Here is a 15,000-nt window from a genome sequence, read left to right as displayed (position 1 = left end):
CAAACCAAAAGACAGTCGCTAACCCTAACTCCCTAATGTGAAAACAAGAGAAAACAATCAAAAGAAAATGGCAGTCCACCCCTACAGATTTAATACTATTTACAAAATATACAATTTATAAACAAAACCACGGCACAAAACCTAACAATTCAAAAATGCTAAATAAGGTTTGGAAAGCAAGAACAGCAAACAGGTGCTGCTGCCAGAAAGAGCCTCGCTAGCTGTTGGGAACCGTACTTTTAAAACTCCAGGAAGTGTAGGATGGACCAATCAGCTTCCTGTACTTCCCCCAAATCCGGCCAATCAGGCAGGGCACCTATAAGAACAAGAAAATTAAAACAACACATATGGCCAGGACGGTAACATGGTCTATTAGTAATGAAGCACGATGGTTGACAAACCAATAAAGTAGCAAAACAGCAATGAAAGAACAAAATTTGATGAAAATATAGAACAATTTCTATGAATAAATAGGCAGTAACACCAGCTTGTGCTGCCCGTAAACCCAAGCAAAAAAGCTTACAGCACCTGGTATTCCCATGCGGTCTTCCTACCAAGTTCTAACCAGGCCCGGCCCTATTTGGCTGCCGAGATCGGACGAGATCGGGCGCTTAGAGAGCGGTGTGGCCGTAAACTGCACTTGACATCATCAACAGCTCTTAACAACGCTAGAGAAGCAGAATGCATGACACTTGCTAAGAAGAAGATAAATGTGGCAAAGTACAAAGTACTATGAATGTACTGGTCTGTTACGCCCCTGTCTAGGGGGTCAGGGTGCAACATACAAAAATAAATTAGCATGTTCCCTCTCCGATCCCCAAACCAAAATCCAGGATCGAGATGTTCCAACAGAATGATATTTATTTTAAACGAAAGAAAGTGTCAAACAAAACATGACACTTCAACTCAGGGCGAACCAAGGCCAACATAATAAATAAAATAAGCCATTTCCCACAGAAAGTGCTAGCTAGCCTGATAGAAATAAACAAACCAAAAGACAGTCGCTAACCCTAACTCCCTAATGTGAAAACACTCCAAAGAAAATGGCAGTTCACCCCTACAGATTTAATACTATTTACAAAATATACAATTTATAAACAAAACCACGGCACAAAACCTAACAATTCAAAAATGCTAAATAAGGTTTGGAAAGCAAGAACAGCAAACAGGTGCTGCTGCCAGAAAGAGCCTCGCTAGCTGTTGGGAACCGTACTTTTAAAACTCCAGGAAGTGTAGGATGGACCAATCAGCTTCCTGTACTTCCCCCAAATCCGGCCAATCAGGCAGGGCACCTATAAGAACAACAAAATAAAAACAACACATATGGCCAGGACCATAACATGGTCTACTAGTAATGAAGCACGATGGTTGACAAACCAACAAAGTAGCAAAACAGCAATGAAAGAACAAAATTTGATGAAAATATACAACAATTTCTATGAATAAATAGGCAGTAACACCAGCTTGTGCTGCCCGTAAACTCAAGCAAAAAAGCTTACAGCACCTGGTATTCCCAGGCGGTCTTCCTACCAAGTACTAACCAGGCCCGGCTCTATTTGGCTGCCGAGATCGGACGAGATCGGGCGCTTAGAGAGCGGTGTGGCCGTAAGCTGCATTTCACATCATCAACAGCTCTTAAAAACGCTGGAGAAGCAGAATGCATGACACTTGCTAAGAAGAAGATAAATGTGGCAAAGTACAAAGTACTATAACTGTACTGGTCTGTTACGCCCCTGTCTAGGGGGTCAGGGTGCAACATACAAAGATAAATTAGCATGTTCCCTCTCCGATCCCCAAACCAAAATCCAGGATCGAGATGTTCCAACAGAATGATATTTATTTTAAACGAAAGAAAGTGTCAAACAAAACATGACACTTCAACTCAGGGCGAACCAAGGCCAACATAATAAACAAAATAAGCCATTTCCCACAGAAAGTTCTAGCTAGCCTGATAGAAATAAACAAACCAAAAGACAGTCGCTAGCCCTAACTCCCTAATGTGAAAACAGTCCAAAGAAAATGGCAGTTCACCACTACAGATTTAATACTATTTACAAAATATACAATTTATAAACAAAACCACGGCACAAAACCTAACAATTCAAAAATGCTAAATAAGTTTTGGAAACCAAGAACAGCAAACAGGTGCTGATGCCAGAAAGAGCCTCGCTAGCTGTTGGGAACCGTACTTTTAAAACTCCAGGAAGTGTAGGATGGACCAATCAGCTTCCTGTACTGCCCCCCAATCCGGCCAATCAGGCAGGGCACCTATAAGAACAATAAAATAAAAACAACACATATGGCCAGGACCGTAACATGGTCTACTAGTAATGAAGCACGATGGTTGACAAACCAATAAAGTTGCAAAACAGCAATGAAAGAACAAAATTTGATGAAAATATAGAACAATTTCTATGAATAAATAGACAGTAACACCAGCTTGTGCTGCCCGTAAACCCAAGCAAAAAAGCTTACAGCACGTGGTATTCCCAGGCGGTCTTCCTACCAAGTACTAACCAGGCCCGGCCCTATTTGGCTGCCGAGATCGGACGGGATCCGGCGCTTAGAGAGCAGTGTGGCCGTAAGCTGCATTTGACATCATCAACAGCTCTTAAAAACGCTGGAGAAGCAGAATGCATGACACTTGCTAAGAAGAAGATAAATGTGGCAAAGTACAAAGTACTATAATTGTACTGGTCTGTTACGCCCCTGTCTAGGGGGTCAGGGTGCAACATACAAAGATAAATTAGCATGTTCCCTCTCCGATCCCCAAACCAAAATCCAGGATCGAGATGTTCCAACAGAATGATATTTATTTTAAACGAAAGAAAGTGTCAAACAAAACATGACACTACAACTCAGGGCGAACCAAGGCCAACATAATAAACAAAATAAGCCATTTCCCACAGAAAGTGCTAGCTAGCCTGATAGAAATAAACAAACCAAAAGACAGTCGCTAGCCCTAACTCCCTAATGTGAAAACAGTCCAAAGAAAATGGCAGTTCACCACTACAGATTTAATACTATTTACAAAATATACAATTTATAAACAAAACCACGGCACAAAACCTAACAATTCAAAAATGCTAAATAAGTTTTGGAAACCAAGAACAGCAAACAGGTGCTGATGCCAGAAAGAGCCTCGCTAGCTGTTGGGAACCGTACTTTTAAAACTCCAGGAAGTGTAGGATGGACCAATCAGCTTCCTGTACTGCCCCCCAATCCGGCCAATCAGGCAGGGCACCTATAAGAACAATAAAATAAAAACAACACATATGGCCAGGACCGTAACATGGTCTACTATTAATGAAGCACGATGGTTGGCAAACCAATAAAGTAGCAAAACAGCAATGAAAGAACAAAATTTGATGAAAACATAGAACAATTTCTATGAATAAATAGGAAGTAACACCAGCTTGTGCTGCCCGTAAACTCAAGCAAAGAAGATTACAGCTTGTGGTATTCCCAGGCGGTCTTCCTACCAAGTACTAACAAGGTCCGGCCCTATTTGGCTGCCAAGATCGGACGGGATCGGGCGCTTAGAGAGCAGTGTGGCCGTAAGCTGCATTTGACATCATCAACAGCTCTTAAAAACGCTGGAGAAGCAGAATGCATGACACTTGCTAAGAAGAAGATAAATGTGGCAAAGTACAAAGTACTATAACTGTACTGGTCTGTTACGCCCCTGTCTAGGGGGTCAGGGTGCAACATACAAAGATAAATTAGCATGTTCCCTCTCCGATCCCCAAACCAAAATCCAGGATCGAGATGTTCCAACAGAATGATATTTATTTTAAACGAAAGAAAGTGTCAAACAAAACATGACACTACAACTCAGGGCGAACCAAGGCCAACATAATAAACAAAATAAGCCATTTCCCACAGAAAGTGCTAGCTAGCCTGATAGAAATAAACAAACCAAAAGACAGTCGCTAACCCTAACTCCCTAATGTGAAAACAAGAGAAAACAATCAAAAGAAAATGGCAGTCCACCCCTACAGATTTAATACTATTTACAAAATATACAATTTATAAACAAAACCACGGCACAAAACCTAACAATTCAAAAATGCTAAATAAGGTTTGGAAACCAAGAACAGCAAACAGGCGCTGATGCCAGAAAGAGCCTCGCTAGCTGTTGGGAACCGTACTTTTAAAACTCCAGGAAGTGTAGGATGGACCAATCAGCTTCCTGTACTGCCCCCCAATCCGGCCAATCAGGCAGGGCAGCTATAAGAACAATAAAATAAAAACAACACATATGGCCAGGACCGTAACATGGTCTACTAGTAATGAAGCACGATGGTTGACAAACCAATAAAGTTGCAAAACAGCAATGAAAGAACAAAATTTGATGAAAATATAGAACAATTTCTATGAATAAATAGGCAGTAACACCAGCTTGTGCTGCCCGTAAACTCAAGCAAAGAAGATTACAGCTTGTGGTATTCCCAGGCGGTCTTCCTACCAAGTACTAACAAGGTCCGGCCCTATTTGGCTGCCAAGATCGGACGGGATCGGGCGCTTAGAGAGCAGTGTGGCCGTAAGCTGCATTTGACATCATCAACAGCTCTTAAAAACGCTGGAGAAGCAGAATGCATGACACTTGCTAAGAAGAAGATAAATGTGGCAAAGTACAAAGTACTATAATTGTACTGGTCTGTTACGCCCCTGTCTAGGGGGTCAGGGTGCAACATACAAAGATAAATTAGCATGTTCCCTCTCCGATCCCCAAACCAAAATCCAGGATCGAGATGTTCCAACAGAATGATATTTATTTTAAACGAAAGAAAGTGTCAAACAAAACATGACACTACAACTCAGGGCGAACCAAGGCCAACATAATAAACAAAATAAGCCATTTCCCACAGAAAGTGCTAGCTAGCCTGATAGAAATAAACAAACCAAAAGACAGTCGCTAACCCTAACTCCCTAATGTGAAAACAGTCCAAAGAAAATGGCAGTTCACCCCTACAGATTTAATACTATTTACAAAATATACAATTTATAAACAAAACCACGGCACAAAATCTAACAATTCAAAAATGCTAAATAAGGTTTGGAAACCAAGAACAGCAAACAGGTGCTGATGCCAGAAAGAGCCTCGCTAGCTGTTGGGAACCGTACTTTTAAAACTCCAGGAAGTGTAGGATGGACCAATCAGCTTCCTGTACTGCCCCCCAATCCGGCCAATCAGGCAGGGCACCTATAAGAACAAGAAAATAAAAACAACACATATGGCCAGGACCGTAACATGGTCTACTAGTAATGAAGCACGATGGTTGGCAAACCAATAAAGTAGCAAAACAGCAATGAAAGAACAAAATTTGATGAAAATATAGAACAATTTCTATGAATAAATAGGCAGTAACACCAGCTTGTGCTGCCCGTAAACCCAAGCAAAAAAGCTTACAGCACCTGGTATTCCCAGGCGGTCTTCCTACCAAGTACTAACCAGGCCCGGCCCTATTTGGCTGCCGAGATCGGACGAGATCGGGCGAGATCGGGCGCTTAGAGAGCGGTGTGGCCGTAAGCTGCATTTGACATCATCAACAGCTCTTAAAAACGCTGGAGAAGCAGAATGCATGACACTTGCTAAGAAGAAGATAAATGTGGCAAAGTACAAAGTACTATAACTGTACTGGTCTGTTACGCCCCTGTCTAGGGGGTCAGGGTGCAACATACAAAGATAAATTAGCATGTTCCCTCTCCGATCCCCAAACCAAAATCCAGGATCGAGATGTTCCAACAGAATGATATTTATTTTAAACGAAAGAAAGTGTCAAACAAAACATGACACTTCAACTCAGGGCGAACCAAGGCCAACATAATAAATAAAATAAGCCATTTCCCACAGAAAGTGCTAGCTAGCCTGATAGAAATAAACAAACCAAAAGACAGTCGCTAGCCCTAACTCCCTAATGTGAAAACAGTCCAAAGAAAATGGCAGTTCACCACTACAGATTTAATACTATTTACAAAATATACAATTTATAAACAAAACCACGGCACAAAACCTAACAATTCAAAAATGCTAAATAAGGTTTGGAAACCAAGAACAGCAAACAGGTGCTGATGCCAGAAAGAGCCTCGCTAGCTGTTGGGAACCGTACTTTTAAAACTCCAGGAAGTGTAGGATGGACCAATCAGCTTCCTGTACTGCCCCCCAATCCGGCCAATCAGGCAGGGCACCTATAAGAACAATAAAATAAAAACAACACATATGGCCAGGACCGTAACATGGTCTACTAGTAATGAAGCACGATGGTTGACAAACCAATAAAGTTGCAAAACAGCAATGAAAGAACAAAATTTGATGAAAATATAGAACAATTTCTATGAATAAATAGGCAGTAACACCAGCTTGTGCTGCCCGTAAACCCAAGCAAAAAAGCTTACAGCACGTGGTATTCCCAGGCGGTCTTCCTACCAAGTACTAACCAGGCCCGGCCCTATTTGGCTGCCGAGATCGGACGGGATCGGGCGCTTAGAGAGCAGTGTGGCCGTAAGCTGCATTTGACATCATCAACAGCTCTTAAAAACGCTGGAGAAGCAGAATGCATGACACTTGCTAAGAAGAAGATAAATGTGGCAAAGTACAAAGTACTATAACTGTACTGGTCTGTTACGCCCCTGTCTAGGGGGTCAGGGTGCAACATACAAAGATAAATTAGCATGTTCCCTCTCCGATCCCCAAACCAAAATCCAGGATCGAGATGTTCCAACAGAATGATATTTATTTTAAACGAAAGAAAGTGTCAAACAAAACATGACACTACAACTCAGGGCGAACCAAGGCCAACATAATAAACAAAATAAGCCATTTCCCACAGAAAGTGCTAGCTAGCCTGATAGAAATAAACAAACCAAAAGACAGTCGCTAACCCTAACTCCCTAATGTGAAAACAAGAGAAAACAATCAAAAGAAAATGGCTGTTCACCCCTACAGATTTAATACTATTTACAAAATATACAATTTATAAACAAAACCACGGCACAAAACCTAACAATTCAAAAATGCTAAATAAGGTTTGGAAACCAAAAACAGCAAACAGGCGCTGATGCCAGAAAGAGCCTCGCTAGCTGTTGGGAACCGTACTTTTAAAACTCCAGGAAGTGTAGGATGGACCAATCAGCTTCCAGTACTGCCCCCCAATCCGGCCAATCAGGCAGGGCACCTATAAGAACAATAAAATAAAAACAACACATATGGCCAGGACCGTAACATGGTCTACTAGTAATGAAGCACGATGGTTGACAAACCAATAAAGTTGCAAAACAGCAATGAAAGAACAAAATTTGATGAAAATATAGTACAATTTCTATGAATAAATAGGCAGTAACACCAGCTTGTGCTGCCCGTAAACCCAAGCAAAAAAGCTTACAGCACGTGGTATTCCCAGGCGGTCTTCCTACCAAGTACTAACCAGGCCCGGCCCTATTTGGCTGCCGAGATCGGACGGGATCGGGCGCTTAGAGAGCAGTGTGGCCGTAAGCTGCATTTGACATCATCAACAGCTCTTAAAAACGCTGGAGAAGCAGAATGCATGACACTTGCTAAGAAGAAGATAAATGTGGCAAAGTACAAAGTACTATAACTGTACTGGTCTGTTACGCCCCTGTCTAGGGGGTCAGGGTGCAACATACAAAGATAAATTAGCATGTTCCCTCTCCGATCCCCAAACCAAAATCTAGGATCGAGATGTTCCAACAGAATGATATTTATTTTAAACGAAAGAAAGTGTCAAACAAAACATGACACTACAACTCAGGGCGAACCAAGGCCAACATAATAAACAAAATAAGCCATTTCCCACAGAAAGTGCTAGCTAGCCTGATAGAAATAAACAAACCAAAAGACAGTCGCTAACCCTAACTCCCTAATGTGAAAACAGTCCAAAGAAAATGGCAGTTCACCCCTACAGATTTAATACTATTTACAAAATATACAATTTATAAACAAAACCACGGCACAAAACCTAACAATTCAAAAATGCTAAATAAGTTTTGGAAACCAAGAACAGCAAACAGGTGCTGATGCCAGAAAGAGCCTCGCTAGCTGTTGGGAACCGTACTTTTAAAACTCCAGGAAGTGTAGGATGGACCAATCAGCTTCCTGTACTGCCCCCCAATCCGGCCAATCAGGCAGGGCACCTATAAGAACAAGAAAATAAAAACAACACATATGGCCAGGACCGTAACATGGTCTACTAGTAATGAAGCACGATGGTTGGCAAACCAATAAAGTAGCAAAACAGCAATGAAAGAACAAAATTTGATGAAAATATAGAACAATTTCTATGAATAAATAGGCAGTAACACCAGCTTGTGCTGCCCGTAAACCCAAGCAAAGAAGCTTACAGCACGTGGTATTCCCAGGCGTTCTTCCTACCAAGTACTAACAAGGCCCGGCCCTATTTGGCTGCCGAGATCGGACGGGATCGGGCGCTTAGAGAGCAGTGTGGCCGTAAGCTGCATTTGACATCATCAACAGCTCTTAAAAACACTGGAGAAGCAGAATGCATGACACTTGCTAAGAAGAAGATAAATGTGGCAAAGTACAAAGTACTATAACTGTACTGGTCTGTTACGCCCCTGTCTAGGGGGTCAGGGTGCAACATACAAAGATAAATTAGCATGTTCCCTCTCCGATCCCCAAACCAAAATCCAGGATCGAGATGTTCCAACAGAATGATATTTATTTTAAACGAAAGAAAGTGTCAAACAAAACATGACACTACAACTCAGGGCGAACCAAGGCCAACATAATAAACAAAATAAGCCATTTCCCACAGAAAGTGCTAGCTAGCCTGATAGAAATAAACAAACCAAAAGACAGTCGCTAACCCTAACTCCCTAATGTGAAAACAGTCCAAAGAAAATGGCAGTTCACCCCTACAGATTTAATACTATTTACAAAATATACAATTTATAAACAAAACCACGGCACAAAATCTAACAATTCAAAAATGCTAAATAAGGTTTGGAAACCAAGAACAGCAAACAGGTGCTGATGCCAGAAAGAGCCTCGCTAGCTGTTGGGAACCGTACTTTTAAAACTTCAGGAAGTGTAGGATGGACCAATCAGCTTCCTGTACTGCCCCCCAATCCGGCCAATCAGGCAGGGCACCTATAAGAACAAGAAAATAAAAACAACACATATGGCCAGGACCGTAACATGGTCTACTAGTAATGAAGCACGATGGTTGGCAAACCAATAAAGTAGCAAAACAGCAATGAAAGAACAAAATTTGATGAAAATATAGAACAATTTCTATGAATAAATAGGCAGTAACACCAGCTTGTGCTGCCCGTAAACCCAAGCAAAAAAGCTTACAGCACCTGGTATTCCCAGGCGGTCTTCCTACCAAGTACTAACCAGGCCCGGCCCTATTTGGCTGCCGAGATCGGACGAGATCGGGCGAGATCGGGCGCTTAGAGAGCGGTGTGGCCGTAAGCTGCATTTGACATCATCAACAGCTCTTAAAAACGCTAGAGAAGCAGAATGCATGACACTTGCTAAGAAGAAGATAAATGTGGCAAAGTACAAAGTACTATGACTGTACTGGTCTGTTACGCCCCTGTCTAGGGGGTCAGGCTGAAACATACAAAGATAAATTAGCATGTTCCCTCTCCGATCCCCAAACCAAAATCCAGGATTGAGATGTTCCAACAGAATGATATTTATTTTAAACGAAAGAAAGTGTCAAACAAAACATGACACTACAACTCAGGGCGAACCAAGGCCAACATAATAAACAAAATAAGCCATTTCCCACAGAAAGTGCTAGCTAGCCTGATAGAAATAAACAAACCAAAAGACAGTCGCTAACCCTAACTCCCTAATGTGAAAACAGTCCAAAGAAAATGGCAGTTCACCCCTACAGATTTAATACTATTTACAAAATATACAATTTATAAACAAAACCACGGCACAAAACCTAACAATTCAAAAATGCTAAATAAGGTTTGGAAACCAAGAACAGCAAACAGGTGCTGCTGCCAGAAAGAGCCTCGCTAGCTGTTGGGAACCGTACTTTTAAAACTCCAGGAAGTGTAGGATGGACCAATCAGCTTCCTGTACTGCCCCACAATCCGGCCAATCAGGCAGGGCACCTATAAGAACAACAAAATAAAACAACACATATGGCCAGGACCGTAACATGGTCTACTAGTAATGAAGCACGATGGTTGACAAACCAACAAAGTTGCAAAACAGCAATGAAAGAACAAAATTTGATGAAAATATAGAACAATTTCTATGAATAAATAGGCAGTAACACCAGCTTGTGCTGCCCGTAAACCCAAGCAAAAAAGCTTACAGCACCTGGTATTCCCAGGCGGTCTTCCTGCCAAGTACTAACCAGGCCCAGCTCTATTTGGCTGCCGAGATCGGACGAGATCGGGCGCTTAGAGAGCGGTGTGGCCGTAAACTGCATTTGACATCATCAACAGCTCTTAAAAACGCTGGAGAAGCAGAATGCATGACACTTGCTAAGAAGAAGATAAATGTGGCAAAGTACAAAGTACTATAACTGTACTGGTCTGTTACGCCCCTGTCCAGGGGGTCAGGGTGCAACATACAAAGATAAATTAGCATGTTCCCTCTCCGATCCCCAAACCAAAATCCAAGATCGAGATGTTCCAACAGAATGATATTTATTTTAAACGAAAGAAAGTGTCAAACAAAACATGACACTACAACTCAGGGCGAACCAAGGCCAACATAATAAACAAAATAAGCCATTTCCCACAGAAAGTGCTAGCTAGCCTGATAGAAATAAACAAACCAAAAGACAGTCGCTAACCCTAACTCCCTAATGTGAAAACAGTCCAAAGAAAATGGCAGTTCACCCCTACAGATTTAATACTATTTACAAAATATACAATTTATAAACAAAACCACGGCACAAAACCTAACAATTCAAAAATGCTAAATAAGGTTTGGAAACCAAGAACAGCAAACAGGTGCTGCTGCCAGAAAGAGCCTCGCTAGCTGTTGGGAACCGTACTTTTAAAACTCCAGGAAGTGTAGGATGGACCAATCAGCTTCCTGTACTGCCCCCCAATCCGGCCAATCAGGCAGGGCACCTATAAGAACAACAAAATAAAACAACACATATGGCCAGGACCGTAACATGGTCTACTAGTAATGAAGCACGATGGTTGACAAACCAACAAAGTTGCAAAACAGCAATGAAAGAACAAAATTTGATGAAAATATAGAACAATTTCTATGAATAAATAGGCAGTAACACCAGCTTGTGCTGCCCGTAAACCCAAGCAAAAAAGCTTACAGCACCTGGTATTCCCAGGTGGTCTTCCTGCCAAGTACTAACCAGGCCCAGCTCTATTTGGCTGCCGAGATCGGACGAGATCGGGCGCTTAGAGAGCGGTGTGGCCGTAAACTGCATTTGACATCATCAACAGCTCTTAAAAACGCTGGAGAAGCAGAATGCATGACACTTGCTAAGAAGAAGATAAATGTGGCAAAGTACAAAGTACTATAACTGTACTGGTCTGTTACGCCCCTGTCCAGGGGGTCAGGGTGCAACATACAAAGATAAATTAGCATGTTCCCTCTCCGATCCCCAAACCAAAATCCAAGATCGAGATGTTCCAACAGAATGATATTTATTTTAAACGAAAGAAAGTGTCAAACAAAACATGACACTACAACTCAGGGCGAACCAAGGCCAACATAATAAACAAAATAAGCCATTTCCCACAGAAAGTGCTAGCTAGCCTGATAGAAATAAACAAACCAAAAGACAGTCGCTAACCCTAACTCCCTAATATGAAAACAATCCAAAGAAAATGGCTGTTCACCCCTACAGATTTAATACTATTTACAAAATATACAATTTATAAACAAAACCACGGCACAAAACCTAACAATTCAAAAATGCTAAATAAGGTTTGGAAACCAAGAACAGCAAACAGGTGCTGATGCCAGAAAGAGCCTCGCTAGCTGTTGGGAACCGTACTTTAAAAATTCCAGGAAGTGTAGGATGGACCAATCAGCTTCCTGTACTGCCCCCCAATCCGGCCAATCAGGCAGGGCACCTATAAGAACAAGAAAATAAAAACAACACATATGGCCAGGACGGTAACATGGTCTATTAGTAATGAAGCACGATGGTTGACAAACCAATAAAGTAGCAAAACAGCAATGAAAGAACAAAATTTGATGAAAATATAGAACAATTTCTATGAATAAATAGGCAGTAACACCAGCTTGTGCTGCCCGTAAACCCAAGCAAAGAAGCTTACAGCACGTGGTATTCCCAGGCGGTCTTCCTACCAAGTACTAACAAGGCCCGGCCCTATTTGGCTGCCGAGATCGGACGGGATCGGGCGCTTAGAGAGCAATGTGGCCGTAAGCTGCATTTGACATCATCAACAGCTCTTAAAAACGCTGGAGAAGCAGAATGCATGACACTTGCTAAGAAGAAGATAAATGTGGCAAAGTACAAAGTACTATAACTGTACTGGTCTGTTACGCCCCTGTCTAGGGGGTCAGGGTGCAACATACAAAGATAAATTAGCATGTTCCCTCTCCGATCCCCAAACCAAAATCCAGGATCGAGATGTTCCAACAGAATGATATTTATTTTAAACGAAAGAAAGTGTCAAACAAAACATGACACTACAACTCAGGGCGAACCAAGGCCAACATAATAAACAAAATAAGCCATTTCCCACAGAAAGTGCTAGCTAGCCTGATAGAAATAAACAAACCAAAAGACAGTCGCTAACCCTAACTCCCTAATGTGAAAACAGTCCAAAGAAAATGGCAGTTCACCCCTACAGATTTAATACTATTTACAAAATATACAATTTATAAACAAAACCACGGCACAAAACCTAACAATTCAAAAATGCTAAATAAGGTTTGGAAACCAAGAACAGCAAACAGGTGCTGATGCCAGAAAGAGCATCGCTAGCTGTTGGGAACCGTACTTTTAAAACTCCAGGAAGTGTAGGATGGACCAATCAGCTTCCTGTACTGCCCCCCAATCCGGCCAATCAGGCAGGGCACCTATAAGAACAACAAAATAAAAACAACACATATGGCCAGGACCGTAACATGGTCTACTAGTAATGAAGCACGATGGTAGGCAAACCAATAAAGTAGCAAAACAGCAATGAAAGAACAAAATTTGATGAAAATATAGAACAATTTCTATGAATAAATAGGCAGTAACACCAGCTTGTGCTGCCCGTAAACCCAAGCAAAGAAGCTTACAGCACGTGGTATTCCCAGGCGTTCTTCCTACCAAGTACTAACAAGGCCCGGCCCTATTTGGCTGCCGAGATCGGACGGGATCGGGCGCTTAGAGAGCAGTGTGGCCGTAAGCTGCATTTGACATCATCAACAGCTCTTAAAAACGCTGGAGAAGCAGAATGCATGACACTTGCTAAGAAGAAGATAAATGTGGCAAAGTACAAAGTACTATAACTGTACTGGTCTGTTACGCCCCTGTCTAGGGGGTCAGGGTGCAACATACAAAGATAAATTAGCATGTTCCCTCTCCGATCCCCAAACCAAAATCCAGGATCGAGATGTTCCAACAGAATGATATTTATTTTAAACGAAAGAAAGTGTCAAACAAAACATGACACTACAACTCAGGGCGAACCAAGGCCAACATAATAAACAAAATAAGCCATTTCCCACAGAAAGTGCTAGCTAGCCTGATAGAAATAAACAAACCAAAAGACAGTCGCTAACCCTAACTCCCTAATGTGAAAACAGTCCAAAGAAAATGGCAGTTCACCCCTACAGATTTAATACTATTTACAAAATATACAATTTATAAACAAAACCACGGCACAAAATCTAACAATTCAAAAATGCTAAATAAGGTTTGAAAACCAAGAACAGCAAACAGGTGCTGATGCCAGAAAGAGCCTCGCTAGCTGTTGGGAACCGTACTTTTAAAACTCCAGGAAGTGTAGGATGGACCAATCAGCTTCCTGTACTGCCCCCCAATCCGGCCAATCAGGCAGGGCACCTATAAGAACAAGAAAATAAAAACAACACATATGGCCAGGACCGTAACATGGTCTACTAGTAATGAAGCACGATGGTTGGCAAACCATTAAAGTAGCAAAACAGCAATGAATGAACAAAATTTGATGAAAATATAGAACAATTTCTATGAATAAATAGGCAGTAACACCAGCTTGTGCTGCCCGTAAACCCAAGCAAAAAAGCTTACAGCACCTGGTATTCCCAGGCGGTCTTCCTACCAAGTACTAACCAGGCCCGGCCCTATTTGGCTGCCGAGATCGGACGAGATCGGGCGCTTAGAGAGCGGTGTGGCCGTAAGCTGCATTTGACATCATCAACAGCTCTTAAAAACGCTAGAGAAGCAGAATACATGACACTTGCTAAGAAGAAGATAAATGTGGCAAAGTACAAAGTACTATGACTGTACTGGTCTGTTACGCCCCTGTCTAGGAGGTCAGGGTGAAACATACAAAGATAAATTAGCATGTTCCCTCTCCGATCCCCAAACCAAAATCCAGGATCGAGATGTTCCAACAGAATGATATTTATTTTAAACGAAAGAAAGTGTCAAACAAAACATGACACTACAACTCAGGGCGAACCAAGGCCAACATAATAAACAAAATAAGCCATTTCCCACAGAAAGTGCTAGCTAGCCTGATAGAAATAAACAAACCAAAAGACAGTCGCTAACCCTAACTCCCTAATGTGAAAACAAGAGAAAACAATCAAAAGAAAATGGCAGTCCACCCCTAAAGATTTAATACTATTTACAAAATATACAATTTATAAACAAAACCACGGCACAAAACCTAACAATTCAAAAATGCTAAATAAGGTTTGGAAAGCAAGAACAGCAAACAGGTGCTGCTGCCAGAAAGAGCCTCGCTAGCTGTTGGGAACCGTACTTTTAAAACTCCAGGAAGTGTAGGATGGACCAATCAGCTTCCTGTACTTCCCCCAAATCCGGCCAATCAGGCAGG

The 15,000-nt window shown here is 41.8% G+C and overlaps 13 pseudogenes; all 13 read right to left on the bottom strand.

The window, feature by feature from the left end:
* Positions 1 to 516: 516 nt before the first annotated feature.
* Positions 517 to 635, bottom strand: LOC137122855 (5S ribosomal RNA; annotated as a pseudogene).
* Positions 636 to 1,492: 857 nt separating this feature from the next.
* Positions 1,493 to 1,611, bottom strand: LOC137122853 (5S ribosomal RNA; annotated as a pseudogene).
* Positions 1,612 to 2,468: 857 nt separating this feature from the next.
* Positions 2,469 to 2,587, bottom strand: LOC137122858 (5S ribosomal RNA; annotated as a pseudogene).
* Positions 2,588 to 5,406: 2,819 nt separating this feature from the next.
* Positions 5,407 to 5,535, bottom strand: LOC137122857 (5S ribosomal RNA; annotated as a pseudogene).
* Positions 5,536 to 6,392: 857 nt separating this feature from the next.
* LOC137122854 (5S ribosomal RNA) lies at positions 6,393 to 6,511 on the bottom strand (annotated as a pseudogene).
* Positions 6,512 to 7,378: 867 nt separating this feature from the next.
* LOC137122865 (5S ribosomal RNA) lies at positions 7,379 to 7,497 on the bottom strand (annotated as a pseudogene).
* Positions 7,498 to 8,354: 857 nt separating this feature from the next.
* On the bottom strand, positions 8,355 to 8,473 carry LOC137122861 (5S ribosomal RNA; annotated as a pseudogene).
* Positions 8,474 to 9,330: 857 nt separating this feature from the next.
* On the bottom strand, positions 9,331 to 9,459 carry LOC137122856 (5S ribosomal RNA; annotated as a pseudogene).
* Positions 9,460 to 10,315: 856 nt separating this feature from the next.
* Positions 10,316 to 10,434, bottom strand: LOC137122863 (5S ribosomal RNA; annotated as a pseudogene).
* An 856-nt stretch (positions 10,435 to 11,290) lies between these two features.
* LOC137122862 (5S ribosomal RNA) lies at positions 11,291 to 11,409 on the bottom strand (annotated as a pseudogene).
* Positions 11,410 to 12,266: 857 nt separating this feature from the next.
* On the bottom strand, positions 12,267 to 12,385 carry LOC137122859 (5S ribosomal RNA; annotated as a pseudogene).
* An 857-nt stretch (positions 12,386 to 13,242) lies between these two features.
* Positions 13,243 to 13,361, bottom strand: LOC137122860 (5S ribosomal RNA; annotated as a pseudogene).
* Positions 13,362 to 14,218: 857 nt separating this feature from the next.
* Positions 14,219 to 14,337, bottom strand: LOC137122864 (5S ribosomal RNA; annotated as a pseudogene).
* Between the last annotated feature and the right edge of the window lie 663 nt (positions 14,338 to 15,000).

The sequence above is a fragment of the Channa argus genome, unplaced genomic scaffold (genome assembly GCF_033026475.1).
Source record: "Channa argus isolate prfri unplaced genomic scaffold, Channa argus male v1.0 Contig222, whole genome shotgun sequence".
Lineage (NCBI taxonomy): Eukaryota > Metazoa > Chordata > Actinopteri > Anabantiformes > Channidae > Channa > Channa argus.
The sequence above is the reverse complement of the archived record's forward strand: the minus strand, read 5'-3'. Positions and strand labels throughout refer to the sequence as shown.